General features: G+C 44.9%; 1 long non-coding RNA gene across 1 annotated transcript; it reads right to left on the bottom strand.

The window, feature by feature from the left end:
* Positions 1 to 9,702: 9,702 nt before the first annotated feature.
* Positions 9,703 to 13,682, bottom strand: LOC309346702. The gene is made up of 2 exons (XR_014158732.1): positions 13,599 to 13,682; positions 9,703 to 10,228 (listed from the first exon to the last, which is right to left on the bottom strand). It is a non-coding gene; the product is annotated as an uncharacterized lncRNA (long non-coding RNA).
* Positions 13,683 to 14,191: the final 509 nt, after the last annotated feature.

The following is a 14,191-nucleotide window of genomic DNA, read 5'->3' on the forward strand; positions in this document are numbered from 1 at the left end:
TCAACTCTGCAAAATGTACACTGTACAATCAATGCCTCCAACAGTGTGACGCAGCCACAACAGAAGCCAGACCCTATTACCAAGTTATACAAGCGTATCTCTCTCGAAAGAGTACTGGGAAGCCAAGGGATGCATTTCTTCTTCGTGATGATTTACATACAAACACAAATGGGAACCAGATTTCATGAAATTTATCCGGCTGTATATCCCACCCCCCACCCCCCGGGGCCATTCTACATCTGCCTGTCAACTTTTCAGCTAATGCTGTTCGCCATATCCTGTAGTACCCTTGTTGAATTGAAAAATCCTCTTTAGATGTCTAGAAATGTGCTATTTCCCTACAAGCCACTGTTTCATACAGGTGCATTAAAAAATCTGTATACTCTACCTTTTCTTTTTATGGTACTTTTCAAATTCGTGGCAATTAAAAAAGCCACATTGTATTGCAAGCTACCTAGAAACAGTTTGCTCTCCATGGTAGCACAGAAATATTTTAAATAAATAAGTGAAAAGCTGAACTTAGGATTCAAGTGCCAACCCTTACTTAGCCAACATGGTACCAATCAGCCAAGAGTAGGATGTATAGGTTTAGATATAGATACATAATAAGAGCCCTCCTGAATAGGGATGTCACAAAACTGCAACAATAATGGAAACAGGAGTGCTTATTCATCCCAAGTCCAGAATGGAAATCAAACCAGCGAATACAGTTGTTTTTGCTGTTGTTGCTTTTGGTCTGTAAATATATATATATATATATATATATATATATATATATATATATAATGTCTGTGGGTCCTCCCCCCCCCCCAATTTGTATTGCATTTCCTTTGCATTGAAATGAATGGGGTGGAACAACATGATATACTTACATAACTTGCCTAATTAAGTGACTGGGGAAACCCAGCCAGATGGGCAGGGTATAAATAATAAATATTTTTATTATTATTTTTGCTATTATTACTATTACTACTACTGCTGCTACTATCATTACTACTATTTAATTATGTAAGTTATGTCATTTTGCCAATTGTGTAATGTTTGGTGGAAAGTGAACTGCAGCACTGCGTGCAATGAACACAGGGCAAAACAAAAAAACAATGCCTTCCTCGAGCCCTGCTCCTGAGGATCCATCTAGCTCAGTATCCTGTTTCTAGCAGTGGAGTGGAAGCTTACAAGCACAACGTTGTGAAGGCGTTGGCCCTTCCTTGACTATCTCCAAGCTGCACAGATTCCAGCAGCCAAGGCTGGCGATGCTCAGACTGCCCTGCTGCTTTCCATCTTCCAAGTGGCCTGCAGTCGGGGGACTCAGGTACATACATGTTCATGCTGGTCAGTACCTTTTAATGTGTAGCCCAGGGTTACAGCATGGCCTGGGCTTACACGGAGCCTGGATTTTGAGCCTCCCTGTAATTAATATTGGCAGCAACCAGAAAAACAAAGAGTGGCAGGTTTAATTTACTCCTGGCGTCCTCTGAAGCAGTGGAGCACTAAAATAAAAAATTGCAGTCATGATTCATTGGCCTGCCTGCATGTTGTTGGCACGATGGCAGCTCTCTGGAACCCTCTGATAAACTAACCTTGATCTCCTTCCTACTGGTGTCGCACGCCTGCCTTCCCGATATTCATTATAAGGCATTTCCTCCAAGGCTTGTCTGGAGAGAGGCGGCAGCTAGCTGAGCACATTGTAGGAACACACACACACACACACACACACACACACACACGGCTGGCTATGTGTAAAGCAATGTTGTGGGTTGGCTCAAAAATACAAGAGTATCTGAATGCCTGCAGAAAATTTCCCCCAAGTATTGTCTCGCAACGGAAGTAATTAGCAGGATCAAGCTACACCAAGACAATTTTCGTACCAGGTGTTGTGTGCATCATGGATATCAACTTGTTTTCCTTGCGATCAGAAGCAAATGTTCTTTGTTAATGGGACCGGTAACCCAAGCTCTGCAATCTGTGCAGTTAGGTCTAATGGAAATGAAAGCACATATACGAGAGTTGTTGGGAATAGTAGAACGAAACAGAGAAGCTAGTGAGGAGACCCTTAGCACAGTAAGAGAGAAGTGAAACTGTCTTACCTAACAAGCTGTGCAACAGAAGAACTCTGCCAATCATCCCAGCTACTCCTCAGAAGACTTCTACCAGTGGTCCATCTATATTCTCTACCTGGATTTGCTTATTACTTCACTGAGGACTTGTTTCAGCGATGAGAAGTAACCTGCTTACAGTGTGCTGAAACTAAGTTTTGGGGTGAATCTGTTACTTGGTATGAGTTTTGGGCAAACAGACCTACCAAAGAAATATACCCAACATCATGTGAACAACATGAGCCTAAATGAATTATTAGGTCACACCTTAGAGCACTTTCCCTCCTGGTTGCAACATGCACAACTGAACAATCCTTTACTTATTAATTAAATTCACAGGGCACTTTTTTTTTTTTTACCAAGATGACTCAGAGTGCCTGAAAATCTATAAACAAACAAACATACATTAAAACCAGCATAAATAAAAACAATCCAGAAGACAATCTTATTTTTAAAAGGTAGGATTAAAACAACACACCCACTTAAGGAGGCCACAGATAATGAAAAGCCAAAGGCCTGGAGAAAAAGAAAGCTTTTGCCTGGTGTCGAAAGATATGTAATGATGGCACCAGGCGAGGCTCCTATGGGACAAGCAGGGAGCCACAACTGAAAAGGCCCCTTCTCATGTTGCCAACCTCTGGAAGGGCCTCAGATGACCATTGCAGGGTCCAGGCTGGTTCATATGGAGAAAGGCAGTTCTTGAGGTTTGGGAGTCCTGAGCCAAATAAGGCTTTATAGGTTAAAACGAGCTCTTTGAATTGCATCTGGAAACTAATTGGTAGCCAATGCAGTTGGGCCAGGATTGACGTTTTGTGCTCTGTCCATTTTGCCCTGGTGATGGAGTGGCAGCCTAGCCACTGAATTCTGCACCAGCTGCAGTTTCCAAATGGCCTTCAAAGACAGCCCCATACATAACACATTGCAGCAATCTAACAAAAAGATTACCAGAGCATAGACAACAGAAGTTAGGCTATCCCTGTCCAGATGGGGCGCAGCTGGGGTGCCAGCCAAAGCTGATGGATGGAACTCCATGCGAACAAGGCCACCTGAACTTCATGTGATAGTTATGGATCCAGAAGTACCCCCAAGCTACGTACCTGCTTCCTCAGAAGGAGTTTAATCCCAGCACCACAACCCCAGAGTCGGTCATGACTGGACCTAATGGTCAGGGGTCCTTTTACCTTTACCTCCCATCCATCTAATCTAGGGGAAAGTTTCACTAGCAGGGCCTCAGTCTTACCTGGATTGAGCTCTCATCCAGTCCATTACTAAGGCAAAGCTTGTTGGGATTCGCAGGATACTGAGTAAGTCTGCAGGTTTCAACAGGCTGATGCAATACTCTGTGAAGTGCTGGGTCAGAGTGACTCAGCAGGAATGTGATTAATGTGATTGGCTATCACCTGTTTTAAAAGGAAAGCCTGTTTAACAGTAAGTGTGGTGGTTGTGCTGTGGTGTGGTGGTGGTGAGTATTTGTTTGCCTTAAGGAGCAGGTACTCTGTATGGACTGTTTTTGTAAATACCTGTATATAGCTCACATTAAAAAGACTGCACTGGAAAAACCTGGGACTCTGAGCGTTTCTCTAAAAAGCGCCGCGAGGAATTCGTGACAAAGCTTTGGTCCAGAACATCCACTGCCTCGCCTGCAAATGTAAAGGAGAAGTAGAGCTGTGTGCCATCAGCATATTGCTGATAATGTACTTTTGCACAAGATGAAGACAAGGCTACATTTGACAATGAGTGAAGATCAATTATCTGCCTTGTGTTTGTTGAGTGTACATTGAAAAATTTGAAGACTTATTCCAAGGAGAAAATTATAAAGAAGTCATTGACCGTTTTGGCCAAGATCCTTGAAAGCTCCAGTTTTTGTTTAAAGAGTGATACATTTTGTATTATATTTTCCTTTATATAGCACAAGAATTAACAAACAACCAAAAGTCTGACTGGTTTCATACCTTATGTCTGGTATTCACCACAGCCAAGGTAGATTTTGCATAAAAGGTGAAATTCAGCCTTAGGGTTTTAAAAGTTTGGTTTAAAGCCCTACAGTATTATTGTTCAATTGACAAATTAAAGCTGTATGTCTTTCTAGTGCTTTGCTTGGTTATTATTAAATCAACAACAACAAATTGTTAGAAGATGGTTTCCTCAGGTTAGGCAGTTAGAAAAGGGAAAGGCCAGAGTTTTGTGTGTGTGTGTGTGTGTGTGTGGCCTGAAGCTGGAGGAAGAAGCAGGCTGGAGCCCGTGAGGGAGAAGCATGCTTGATTTTTGCTTGAATCCAGGGCTGTGGGGAGAAGCAAGACCCTCTTGGGGTGTCCATGCTGTGAGCTCCTCCATCGTAGGCTCAGGTTGTATACACTTGTAAATCAGCCATAGATCATAAAGGCACCACGGTGTCCTCTGTGCCTCATTCTCAAAAGAAGCATGAACCCTGGGTGAGCACCTGGAACCCTGGAAGCTTACACTGCTCGGAGATTGCAGTGGCATGCAATAGTAAGTAAAGGTAAAGGTACCCCTGCCCGTACGGGCCAGTCTTGACAGACTCTGGGGTTGGTGCGCCCATCTCACTCAAGAGGCCGGGGGCCAGCGCTGTCCGGAGACACTTCTGGGTCACGTGGCCAGCGTGACAAGCTGCATCTGGCGAGCCAGCGCAGCACATGGAAACGCCGTTTACCTTCCCGCCAGTAAGTGGTCCCTATTTATCTACTTGCACCTGGGGGTGCTTTCGAACTGCTAGGTTGGCAGGCGCTGGGACCGAGCAGCGGGAGCGCACCCCGCCGCAGGTATTCGAACCGCCGACCTTTCGATCGGCAAGCCCTAGGCGCTGAGGCTTTTACCCACAGCGCCACCCGCGTCCCTGGCATGCAATAGTATTTTCCCCCAAATACTGCAAACCACCCCACCATCATTTCTTGTTGCGTCCCTTCGGTGGGGGGGGATAGCTGTAAGCTGCCCTTAGAATTATTTCTGTGGACACCCACACTACCTGTGGTTTGAACCTGAGACCTCCTGCAGGAGGCAAATGTGTGTTCTACTAGTGAGCTCTATTCCCGTCCCCAGAATGGATGACATAACAACTTTTGCATGGTAAGAAACTGTCTTATGCTGAGTCAGTGAGTTCTCTGGAGTTTTTGACAAGGAACTTTTTGAACCCCAAGTGGAAATGCCAAGGACTGAAGCTGAACCCTTCTGCAGGCAGAGCAAACACTCTGCCACTGAGCTACCTGCCCTTCTTTTGAGGTGCTGCTCCTTGCTGCAGGTGGTTGCCCTCTAACATGTGGGAGCAGGCACAGCAGGGAGTGGACTAAGGGCGCTCATCCCCATTCCTCCTCATGCAATTTGTACCATGTGAGGGAAACTAGCACCGTTGGAAATCAGAAATACAAGACCCATCCATTCGTGCCCCTAATTTGTTTAACTTTGTCAGGGACTCAGTTATCTGCTGAACTCCCTGAGTAAAATTGCACCCTAGACATTGCCTTCAGGGAGGCGAAAAGGAGAGTGAAAGAAAAAGGAAAGAGAATGGGAGGGGCAGTTTTATTTTTAAACCAAGAGTGCTATTTTTAAAAAGATATATTTTGCTTGTCATTTGGATTATGGCCAGTGGTTTATCAAATGCATGTACATTTTTCATTATGGTAAGCGTCTGTAAATAAATCTGTAGTAACTGATAACTCGTGAAATTTAATTTGACTAATGCTGTTAACAGGATTTTAACTGCTTGCTTTATTTATATGCGTGGAAATGGCATTTGCCAGGTATGTGTGAGAAAAGCTAGTGATGATATTATTATAGTACAGTACAGTATAGTATATGAGTGTCTCTGTGTGTCTACAAACTGGATGACTCATCCACTATAGTCTTATCCTTGCAAATAACCATCACGGGGAGCACGACTGCATTCCTGGCCCCACCCAACCAACTTGTCCCCATTGTTGGCCCTGTCCCACACACATTGGAGGGCAAGTCTAAATTCAAGAGCATATTCTATGCAAATAGGCTCTACCACTCCTATGGAGCCCTGCCAAAACAAGAGTCCAGAGCAAACTCCCCTCTAGAGACATGTCCCCCAACATGTGGAGAATGGGACAGGGGCAGTGGGGATGTGGCAGTGAGGTGAGACCAATCAGTGTGGTTGTGCTCTTCCTCCCCACATTTCTCTCCAAGCCCCTCTCAGCTCCTGGCTGACGTTCTGTGACGTTGTGGAATGTTCACAAACATGTTAACTGCTTCAGGTCAGTTACAGGGTGTTGATAAAGCAGGAATGCCTTTTGAGAGGTGTAGGGAAGATCAGTATGGGAGAAACGCTTCATACAGACTAGGGACCAGACTAAATGGGAAGAGGGAAGAGCCTTAAGTCTTTGGATGAATGCAGGAAGCTGATTCAGGAAACCAAAGGGGCAGTCACAGAGAAGGAAGCAGCGGAGAGAGGAGAGTTATTTGCACAGAACTGTGCATTGTACGGAGGCTCTGGGGCTAATGAGCTAAGATGGCTGAGGGCAGAGGGGCTCCCACTGAGCCTAAGGGGAGACGAGAAAGGTGAGGAGGGCTGAATTTCATATATTGATTCGAAGCAAGCAGGCAAATCTCTCATTTCAAACAAGCGAGGTGAACCACCGTGTAATAGGGTCACAGCCTGCCTGCTGTTTTACCAGTCTGCTCATTTTTACTTTTTTAAAAGTCTTACACTGGTTGCCAGTGCAGGTGATGGAAGAGCTGGAGAACTGAAATCTAACCAAGCAGCACCTCTGTACTACGGCTTCTGACATAATTTGTACCTTCTGAAACAACAATCCTTCAAAATCACACTTCCCGAAATTTTGCAATGCAGTTCTCCAGCCAACTGCGTCTAAAAATGCATATACTAGGGGAAAGTGTGCTTAAAAAAAGGCATATATTGATGAAAATAAGATTTAGGAATGCATTACATTAGGAGAAATTGCTTTGCAGAAATGTATCTGTTAGGGGAAATTGCCTACAAAAATGTGTACATTAGGATAAATTTGGAGAGCCAGTGTAGGGTAGTTGTTAGTAGGGTAGTTGTTAGTAGGTAGACCTGCCAAAGTTTGAATCTATACTTGCCCATGAAACACACTGGGTGGCCTAAGGGCAGCTGTTCTTTCTCTCAGCCTAACCTACCTCACAGGGCTGTTGTTTGGACAGCTGCCAGAAAACGGAGCTGCGTCCCTTTTATCTCCTCCCCTGGTGTCAGCAGCTTACCTTTACAACTGACTTCAGCAATCTGCAGTAAACTCTCTGAAAGGTACCAACATGATCTAGCTAGCTATGCAGATGTGCAGCAGGTGGTATGTGCCATGTGTTGTAGTCAATTCCCATCGCCCAAGAAAGGAAGGTGCATTAATGTGTGCATGTACTGGGTAAGAATGAATATTTTTTAAAAACAAATTCTTAAAAACCAACCTTGTTCCTTCCCCTTCTTCTCTATGAAGCTTGCTGGAAATGTTTGCTTTCCCCTCTGCTTTATGAACTCTGTGCTTGTACCAGGAGACGCACAGCTAAGTGGGGGAAGCTGTTTGTTTAACCACCTGACAAGGCTCCAGTGTCTTTTGCTAATGGCACTACAAGGAAGATACTTTTTGCTGTATTGATCCAACTGGCCACGGAGCCTTGGGAGTCATCCATTTGGGGCTCCTCCTCTCCGTCTCTCCATCCTTTGCAGGCACATCTCAATCACACAGTGGGCCTTGCCACATATATCACAAGCGCTATCAAGGACACCCGCCCGTTCTCACCCCCTGATATAATTTATGCTTCCTCTTTGCCATTCCTCAGCAGAAACCTCGCTTTGCATTTGCAGCGGCTTTCCAAGTTGAACATTAGCACACTTGCCACTTTAAATTTCTTCACCTCATTCATTTATTTAGGCTCTTCCCCTGTTGTAACACCTGCTGGTACAGACATGTCCAACTGATGTAATACTTTGCTGCAGCTGTGCTGTGGTAAGTGGAGCACCTGTGTGACTTGATTCAAGTATCAAGTGAGCTAACCAACTATCCCATTTGCCTCAGGACCATCCTCAGTTTGGCACAAGTGATATTCCCAGTGCTTGCCAGGAGGGGAGGTGGTAAGCCTTTTTTAAGGGCTTAGATCAGAAGCAGAAATCACTGGTGAAATCCACACCTCCCACTACCCCACTCCCAATGCCCTTTTAGTTACAAGTTTGGTGATATGGAACCCATGGCAAAAATAAGATACTATAAGGTATCTTAATAAGGTAACCAGTCACAAGGATAGGACAAATGTGGGCTTCCATTTCCCCCCATCCTTGACCACTGGCTGTGCTGGCTGGGGCTGATGGAAGCTGGAGTGAAACAATATCTGGAGGGCCACCAGTTCCCCACCCTGACTTAGAAGCAGTGGGGAGCAGGGCTACGACACTGAGCGGCCCATCAAACTTCATTGGCTTCTCAAAGTGGCCCTCCTGGAAAATTAGTTGCTGAACAGTCCCTGAGAGGAGCTGGAAGACAAGAAGGATATTCCAAAGCAGGAACAGATAGCAATATTTATTTATTTATTTTATAGTGAATTTGAGGATCAGATGTATTAGTAATGGAGCATAGTCCTCAACAGTCGTGTCAAAGGGCCAACAGGACTTCATAAAGCAGTGAACAAGGTGGAGAGAGAATGCCTTCTCACATGCCAATCTGCCTGTACCTTGAGATCATCGGAGGAGTGACTGATTGCCCCTGTGAGAGGAAGTGCAAAGCACCAGAATCCATGGAAGGGCCTTTTCAGTGGTGGCTCCATGTCTGTGGAAGGTTCTTCCCATGGAGGTGAGTCTAGCAATGTCAATGTTTTCTTTTAAGAAACAAGCAAAAACATACCTCTTCCAGTAGCCTTTTGGATGAAATGATTGAAATAATGATGAATTATTTGAAGATGATGCCTATTATGAATTATCCAACTGTTCTGATTTCTTTGTTATACTACGTTATGTACTTACATACATTGTGTTGTTTATTATGCTGCAATATTATAAAAAGTTCTGTGGTCTTTTGAAAAAAGGGGGTATGATGTAAATTTCTTAAATAAATACATAAATATGAACCATTACTCCCACCACCGCCACTACATGTAGTCTTTGTTAGAATTCCTGCTCCATGCTTGCAGTCATGGATTTTTGTCTATCACATGATGGTATATGTTTTGACTCCACAAAATGGGAAGTGATGGAGACAGGATGTTTGTGTTCCTGTGTTCCGTAAAGTGGGACTATTGTCATTTGTTTTTTCTCTTTGTTGTCTGATGCTAGTGAGAGAGGGAGCCATGTTGCAGTGCTCTGTGTGTGTTTATATGTAAATAGAGTAGATTAGCCAAAATGCTGAGTTCTGTCACGCATGATGTGCAAACTCTGCAGATCCCTAAGTGTGCCAGTGTCAGTTGGCATCGGTCGCTGTGATGTTCGGGCTGAAGAAAGCTTATGAAGCTCCTGAACGATCAACCAGGAGGGAGGGAACATGCCAGTCGGGCATGTGTCTCTGCCAGGGTCCTACTCAGGTGTAGGCTGAACTCCTGACAGCCTTGTCTCATTCCTGTCTCAGACACACCTGGATTTCCTCCTTCCTCAATGATGCATCAGTTGTTGCTGTTGGAACTCTACAACCACAACACAGGGCAGTTTATTTGTGCTTAATAATTAACAATCATCTTCCTGAAGCCCCCCTGAAATGAAGGTTTCAGCGATCAACGGCAAAACTAGCAACCAGCCGGCGAGGTTGCCCGTCCCTCTCTCTCTGCGCATTTGCCTGCCCATCTAATGAGCACAGAAGCCTGCCGCTGACCCAGCTCACTGCTGCCTTCTCCGCCTCTCCGTTAATTAGTCTAACTCAGCACAGTGACTCAGCGACACAGCCTAGGGACATGTATAAATAATTACAAGAATAGGCATGAAATTTAAAAATGATAAAAAGAGCCATTATTTTCTGGGAGACAGCCCATGGAGAGAGGGGGAGAGAGGCCTCGTCAGAATCTGCCTGCAGCTGGAGAGAACAGCTGTCCCAGGGATGAAAATGCTTGCGGTCCAGAAGTGGCTCATCATCCAGCAAGTGATCATCCCGCCCATCCTGGGCCGCAGTCCTCAGGACCCTGCAGGTTTCGTATTGTTGCAGAAGGGTCTGTGCAGAAGGGAAAGAAGGGGTTTAAAAATAATAATTAGAAAACTGAATAATAATAATAATAATAATAATAATAATAATAATAATAATAATTTATTTATACCCCATCTGGCTGAGTTTCCCCAGCCACTCTGGGCAGCTCCCAATCAAGTGTTAAAAACAATACAGCATTAAATATTAAAAACTTCCCTGAACAGGGCTGCCTTCAGCTGTCTTTTAAAAACAGGATAGCTGCTTATTTCCTTGACATCTGAAGGGAGGGTGTTCCCCAGGGCGGGTGCCACTACCGAGAAGGCCCTCTGCCTGTAACCTCACTTCTCACAATGAGGGAACTGCCAGAAGGCCCTCGGCGCTGGATCTCAGTAGCTGAATGAAGGGGGTGGAGACGCTCCTTCAGGTATACAGGACTGAGGCCGTTTAGGACTTTAAAGGTCAGCACCAACACTTTGAACTGTGTACTTAGTGCCTTTGATTGTAGGATGTGACCTTCACAAGCGCCCAAGTCATCTGCACATGGGTAGGGGGGATGTATCCCAGACCTACACTGCTTGATGCTGGAGAAAAAACCGAAGGGGAAGGAGGGAGGTCTAATGAGCAATGGAGAAGGCTGTCAATTTCAGGTCCTTTCAGTTTGCCAGCCTTGGGTTCAGTTCTCCCCATGTCCACATCAGTTTATGATTTACTTATTTTTGAAAACCTTGTAAAAATTCACTAGCATTTTGCTGCGAATTTCTTATAAGATACATGTTTTTCCATGCAATTTAGCCAACTATGCGTACCTTTACAAAGCATTTTCCCCTAACGTAATTAGCTTTTGTATGCTGTTGTCCCTGGTATTTGCATTTACATGGCAAACTTAAGCCTAGTATATACATTTTTGCACACATAACTTGGCTGGAGAACTGCACTGCAGAATCCAGAGAAGTGTGAATTCCCAAGGATGACCATGTTTTGGTTTGCATATTGTTTTGGAAGGTGCAGATGAGGTAGGTTTGCCTTTAAATGTGAACTGATTTGAATTCCTCCCAGCAGAGACTTTTCCTTCTGACTCACCACCTGATGGATTTAGGGAGGAAGTCGAGATGAGCAGCCCCCCCCCATTTCATTTCTTGATTGCTTTGTGCATTTCCTGCTCTGCCTCTTGCCCCACTTCTCTGGAATTCTCGCTGAACTAGAAGAATCTCTAAAATTAATTCTGGAACAGCAGCATGTGCACTTTCCTGCAGCTTTCAATCCCTTCTGTTCATTTGCACTACCCCCCCCCCTTCTTTGCATGCCTGATGCACATTGGTAATTTATTCCCACATGGAATTCAGCAAAGCTCAGCACTGTACTACACACAACTATTTCCCTGCAAACTTATGACTTTTGTGTAGGAAAACCGTGAGTTCACAGTCATGTGTGACGGAAACATATAAATATTTGCCAAAGTTAACAAATGCACACACACAATTTTCTAAGCAAAAGTCCTGTCTCCAGGAGACCTGACTCCCACCAATTTCAGTGGCAACCACTTACAAAATAGTTACTGTAAAGATCCCTACTCTCTTTGTAGATTCTCAGTCATTTAAGTCACAGCTCAGGACTTGCACAGTTTATCTTCGGCCTGACCATAGAAAAGCAAGTCTAGGGGAACAGACTAGGTTGATGTCTGCTGTTTCCATGAACTCTTCTCATTATGAGATTTTTGTGGGTGAGAACCCGGAGACTGAGATGGAGGGTGTGTCAGAAGAACTCTATCATCTATCTATCTCTATCTATCTATCTATCTATCTATCTATCTATCTATATCTATCTATCTCTATCTATCATCATCTATCTATATCTATCATCTATCTATCTATCATCTATCTAATCAATGCATTTGTCTTCTGACACACCCTGTAACATTTTAATATGTAACTCTGTATTTTTGTAATCTTTTGTTGAAGTTGGCTATTGTTGCTTCAGGTTTTTGTACACCGCTTAGATATATTTTTAATATATTAAGCTATGTCCTGTCTCAGGATGGAACAAGCAGTATAGAAACCAAACAGTCAGTCTTCACTTTGTCATTCACTCCATTGGAAGGATGGAAACACCTGTGGGTGTGTCAGATGCAAAGAGGAGAACTGAGAGTTGTTGTTTTTTCTAGGAGCAGAACACTCAGGCTATAACTCCTCTGAGAGCCCACCATCCCAAGCCCATTAAGCCATTGCTCCATCGCGCCTTTCCAAGGGGACTGGACGTCACTTCCCTTAACTCAGTGCGGGTCTCTGTAACCCCCAAGCGAACGGAGCCAGCAAGGCCTCAGGGATGCACAGAGAAGTTCAAACCCAGAGAAAGTCAATATTTAATTTCTGCCAGCCTGTGAAATATCATTGATTCGTGCTTGGGGTAACAGAGGGGTGAGGTGGATTCGGGGAGTGTTTTTTGGCAGGGAAACTTTGCAGAGGCAAGAAAAGATGCGGAGGTTTAATTAGGCCGTGCAGTTGCCTGGGGGTGGGCATGGGGTGGGGGAAGCTAACTTGAATTATGGGCTACTGAGAAACATGTCAGTATAATAAACATTTGTTACTGGCCTTGTACAGCACAAACTGTTCAAACAACAAGCACTGAATACCGTCCGATGGAATAATACGTTGTACAACTGCCGTGAATACTGAAAAGCAACAATCACTGCATACTGTACTATATATACCAGGACAGCAGGGGCTAGCTAGGGGCCATCTAATCTTGTCACCCTATTTGAAGGTAGCAAAGTTGGGGGACGGGGCATAATTTTGGTGGTTTGGAGGTATGCGGGAAGGAAAGCCATCACAACTTACTGACATTCATAATGGTGGCTGATGCACCATTTCCCACCCCTCAAATTCCCCTCAGAAAAGCACATTTATCCATCTGAGGGGATGGGGGGGGATGGAGGTTGTTGAATGGCTAGAGAAGAGTAGCCACCTCCCACTTCAGAGGCAAAGAGGAGTCTAACGGATGGTTTCAGTGTGGCGCTTCGGCCTGTTGGATTGAAGGAGCAAACCAACATGGCCGCCTAATGAAGTCATTTTTCCCTACTTCAACAAATGCATTGGGGAAAATCCTGTCAGCAGCCAAATGAGGATTTATCAGATCTGATGCATCACCTTTCCTTAAGCACGTCAAACCGTGACAGAAGAATGTGCCAGCCTCTTGCTACTGCTGGCGGGAGCCTAATTAAGAGAACTGACGGCTGGCTTCTGCATCCCTGATGGGATTGGGCAGAGCCCACCTGGGCCCAGTCATCAGATCCAGGCTGCCGAAGTCATATTTAGCCCTCTTCCTGCCCTGGGGGGAGAGGTTTGTTTAGCCGATGATGCAAGGAGAAAGAATAAAACCCAACCAACTTGTGGATGTTGACCTTTGCAGTGAAAATGGGACCCCTTTCCTTCCTGAGCAGTTCAGTGTCTCAGCTTCTCCCTCCCTGGCTCTCCTTGACACATTGCCTTCTGGAAAACTCTCCTGTCACAATGAACTCATCACCACCCCCTTCTTGAGTTCGTCTTCTTTTTTAAAAATTGGCTTCCTATCATACTTGGCATCAGCCTCCAGCTTCTCCATTCTTTTAAGAAGAGAAGCCTCCTGCATTTCTATTACTGCCTATAGCTCAATTCGCATGTAAACAGAGTGGCGTGGGCGACACTTCCCTGTAGCTCCTACCCACATCGCTCTGGCCAGGCATGGGAGGAAGAAGCCATGAGGGAAATCTCTCCCACCCCTTGAGTGTCCCTTGGGCTCCTCATTGCCATATCTACTCAGCATGGATGATGGGAACTAGCCTGGGCAGAAACTGTCTATCTCTGTGGCCACCCAACCCAAGCCTGGTTGGCAGACCAAATAAATAGCACAAAGGAAGCTGGCCTGTTAGGGCAGATGGCGCCAGTGCCCCACCATTCCCACTTGCCTGCCTTGGATGGCCAAATGTTCTTGTTTCCATGGTGCAACCAATACTTT

The sequence above is a fragment of the Podarcis erhardii genome (genome assembly GCF_964252035.2).
Source record: "Podarcis erhardii genome assembly, chromosome: 7".
Taxonomy (NCBI): domain Eukaryota; kingdom Metazoa; phylum Chordata; class Lepidosauria; order Squamata; family Lacertidae; genus Podarcis; species Podarcis erhardii.